We start from the raw sequence: 4668 nt of genomic DNA, 5'->3' as shown, positions 1-4668 counted from the left end.
AAGCCAGGTGCTGGACAATGTTCCCTCTAAGCTATGGAGTCCTGTGAGCAAAACTTCTACTCTGTGAGCTACTGGCATTAAAGTTGCGAGCAGGCAATTTGGCTACTGCATAAATTAGTTTGCTCCTTCCTGAGCTAAGACAAGAATGTGTGAGCCAGAGGCTAAAAAAATGTGAGCTAGCTCACACTAACTCAGCTTAGAAGGAACACTGGTGCTGGATGAACACACCGTCTCTTGCCTGCCCATGGCACAGTTCAGTTGGGTTCCCATCACAGTAAGACGCAGCAACAGCGTTTGGAGGGGTCAGCCCATTAATCGCAAATCCAGTCTATAAAAGGGAAGTTGGTAGCCGGAGGCGGCAACTAAACTTGGGTTGCCAAGTGCCTGCTGAGGGCGGGAGCACTCAGGGCCTGGAACAGTGCCACTGGCAGAAAACTCCAGAAGACACATGGAAGACCCTATATAGAGCAGTGATGGTGAGCCTTTTAGAGACCGAGTGCCCAAACTGCGACCCAAAACCCACTTCTTTATCGCAAAGTGCCAACACGGCAATTTAACCTGAATCCTGAGGTTTTACTTTAGAAAAAACAACTCATACATTAACTTAAGATGATCCAAACAAAGTAAGGAAAGCAATCCCAAATGCTTTCATTGACTTAAAATTATTTGGCAGAGAATTCGACACTTTAATGATGGTCTGGGCCTGGCTGGGGCGATGGCACGCGTGCCCACAGAGAGGGCTCTGAGTGCCACCTCTGGCACCCGTGCCGTAGGTTCGCTACCACTGATATAGAGTGTCAGGTAAATCCTCAATAATGCCGTGATGCAGTGACATCACATCCGGTTGCACAGCTGGAAATGACACTGTGGAATGTGGTTTTCGTGAATCCCTGTCCCCCACAAGGGCTGGAAATTCTCCACTGAACTTAGAAGGGAGATACTACGGTTTCAATCAACGCCAACAGCAATTCTGGAGGGCCGATTCAATCAAACTCCATTGGCCCATCGTCTGTGTATTTGTGGCACCCACGAACATGAGGATTTACCTCACTATATTCTCTTTTGCCCACTGTATTCTGGTCCGAGGGCTAAATTTTTAGCAGGTATTTTATCTGGTCTTAGTGCTTACTTACCCAGTTGAAGGGGGAAAAATTTATTTTTGTTATCTGACGTTAATTCATATGTTTCTTCTAACGTTCCATTATTTGCCTTTGCTGCAAAGACTATAGGTTCCAAGGTGGCATCAGAAAGGGGCATTATTTAGGCTACTGTATTAAATTGGTCATATTTTGTTACTGATCTTTAGTATTTTTGCATAGTCTGACTCTTAACCTCTAGCTTGTTCACAATTTGTGTTTTGTAATTTTGTAACAGCCAACGGCTAATTACAATAAACTGAAACTGAAACTAGAAGGGAAATAAATCTCCCCTTCCTGGGGCGGGGTGATACATCTACCTGGCAACAGCACGCAGGTTATACATCCCCCCCCCCCCCTGCCGCACCCCAGCTCTGCCTACGTGGATGCAGAGTGGAGAACTCCCACCCTTAGAATTCACCAGGGTTTAAGGTTAGCTTTAATAAAAATTGGATTTCTCTTTGCACTCATTGGGGCTTCAGTGCTCCCAGGAGGCGGCAGTGTGTGTGTGTGTGAGTGGGGGGAAATTTGGCAAGCTGCCTTCTGCTATTTTACAGTAAGCCCTTGCACTCAACTCCTATAACCAAAGATTTGGCTGCTTATTGTGAAGCAACCTGAGTAACGGTGCTGCTCTTATCTATCGGCCATCCCAAACAGACCATCTCTTAGGTCTCAGGGAACTTCTCCCTTTTTGGAGCCAGGGGTCATTTCCTGCAGGAGCACACAGGAGCGGAGCTCCGGCAGTAAAGAGCCCAGGGGGCAGGCACATGCAGCAAGCCCCGCCCCCTGCTTCCAGCAGCCCCGGCCCACGAGGAGCAAGAAGCAGCCAGGTAAGTTGCAGTGGGTGTTGCCTCCTGACACACTTCTGGTGATGTCACGGGGTGTGGCATATGCAAATAAGTTATGCCAATGAGCTCCTGCACCTCTTTTTCTACGAAATGACCCCTTCTTGGAGCTCCTTGGCCTCTCTGGTACATCTGCACCCCCCCCCCTTTAAAGCCCTCTCCACAGCTGTAAAATATGCTCCCAGTTCCCTGCACCCATTTTCAGGCTATGGTCACACGGACCCCTTGCCGCACGAGTTTTCCCGCAGTAATTACATCCGGGACATCCATGTCGCTTTGATGGTGTTCAGACGGTCCCTCTGCATCCCGCTTTACTTGTGCGAGTAATTGTTCACACAGCCGCACCGTCCCTGCGATCGCGGGGGTTTAAAAAAAAAAAACAAACCTGTGCATGCGCTCGTCTCTCAATAAACACGCTCGTCTATCAATAAACAATGTGGTTAAACAGGCGCTTGGTCGCTCGGGCGCTGGGGCGTACATACACACAAACAACCCCAAAAAACAAAATAAAAGTGAGTGCCCGTTTGAGCATGCGCATGACTTTAACCGGAAACAAAGAAAAAAAGGGGGGGGGGCGCTATCACGGCGGATCGATGTCCAGATACCAAAGAAGCGAATATAAAGCGCAAGATAGAGGGAAAACACCAGTTCCAACAGGGGTCAAAAAAACGCGGATAAAAGAGCAAAAACCGCGGGACTCTGCCGGCAGGAAACTTTAATGCGGGAGAGATCGGCTGCGAGTCCCGCACTAAACGTCCATGTGACCAGACCCTCAGTGTACTCTGAGGGAGCCTCTCCACAAGGTGCAGGATGTCTGGGGATGCACAGCTGCTCGGACGGGGCCCTAGGAGGGGCTCTGCAGGGCCCAAACTCGTGTGTCCTTTTTAAACGTGTGATTCGCCTTTCCTGCAGTCGGCCCAAAAGCCCCCTGCCACACAGGAGCACACCCAAAGCTGCCCCAGACGAAACCAGACCCCTCAGTCCACCCGGGTCAGTCCTGCAGACCCCAAATTAAAACTTCGTTGCGCTTAAAGGGGCCGCTGGATTCAGACTCTGTTCTGTATTCTGCACGGTGGAAGTTTTCTCCTTTCCCTTTTTGGCTTAGGTGTTTATCTGCAGTCCCCCAGTTCCCCAACTCTAGTTCTAGTTCTCCAGCTCAAATTCTACTACAGAGCTGAGTGGAGATCTTGCACCAGCTGGTTGCATTCTGTCATCCGCCCTCTATCTCTGCAAGAAAGGAAGGTTACAAAGGATGTAAATACATACACAGAATAGATCAGAGGTGTCCAACTCATTTGTTATGAGGGCCTGATCTGACATAAACATCACTTTGTCGGGCCGGGCCACGTGTGCCCTAAAATGTAACGCTGAGGACTGGAGATATAAACTGTATAAAGGACAGCGGCTGGTAATCTCCGAGTTGGTGTATCCTCATTGCAAGGCTCCATGGGCTGGGAGTGCTATGCAAGGAAAACTGGAGGCCTCACTTCAAAAGGGATGTGGGTGTAATCGAGAGGGTGCAGAGGAGAGATGAGGATGATCGGGGGCCTGGAGACGGAGCCCTACGAGGAAAGGCTAAGGGCCCCGGGAGTGTTTTGTTTGGAGAAGAGGAGACTGAGGGGGGACATGATGGCTCTCTTTAAATATTTGAAAGGTTGTCATTTGGAGGAGGGCAAGGAGCTGTTCCAGTTGGCAGCAGAGGAGGACCCGAAGCAACGGGCTTAAATTACATGCAGAAAGGTATCGGCTGGATATCAGGAGACACTTTTTCACGGTCAGAGTGGTTCAGAGGTGGAATCAGTTGCCTAGAGAGGTGGTGAGCTCCCCTTCACTGGCAGCTTTCAAGAAGAGGCTGGACGAATATTTGTCAGAGATGCTTTAGGCTGGTCTGTCAGCAAGCTGCCAAATCCTTTTATTTTGGTTATCCCATGCATGCGCTTGAGTGCTTTCGCTTTCATATGTAGACCTGTTGATGTGCTTAATTGCTTCGCTGCAGGAACGTCTATATCACTCAAGGCCACAGGTGGTTGCTGCTAGATAGTTGCTTGGGTGATCTCACGGAGGGCCGTGGGAAGGAGATATGTTATTCTGCCTAGAAGCGTTTTGCTCCCAGCCCCGATGGCGCACGCGGGAAGTCCCGCAATTGGGCCTCAGCAGTTTGAATGTACTATAACCTGTCATGCTCATTGCTTACCCCTCATTCCTAACAGTGATCCTGTACACGCACCTATAGCTTCAAATAAAGTAAAAGCTTTCTACAAGAGTGTACTTCATTGATGCTGTGGGGAAGCCTGACATGGTCCTGCATTGGGCAGGGGGTTGGGCTAGATGGTCTGTCTGGCCCCTTCCCACTCTATGATTCTATGATCTATATGGGCGGACTGGAGAGCCAGCTTGACGGCTGCAGTCGAGGTCGTTCTGCAACACTGAAGCCATGATCGGAGTGGCTCTGCCCCCCCCAACAGTCTCCTGTCCCCTGCTTTGCACAATTTTCTTGCAGGCCACGTGAGAGCCCTGGATGGGCCAGATCCGGCCCCTGGGCCTTGTGTTTGACACCTGGGGAATAGATCAAAGACGTGGCCAGGAAAAGCTGGTGCTCCGGGATCCCTCTCTCGTCACGGTCAAAGCGACACCTGCTCTGCAGGAAGGAGATCAGACCTGCGAGCCGGAGAAATGAGCTCGGCGGG

The sequence above is a fragment of the Gekko japonicus genome, unplaced genomic scaffold, assembly GCF_001447785.1.
Source record: "Gekko japonicus isolate JY-2015 unplaced genomic scaffold, Gekko_japonicus_V1.1 scaffold3768, whole genome shotgun sequence".
Lineage (NCBI taxonomy): Eukaryota > Metazoa > Chordata > Lepidosauria > Squamata > Gekkonidae > Gekko > Gekko japonicus.
Note: the sequence above shows the minus strand (reverse complement) of the source record.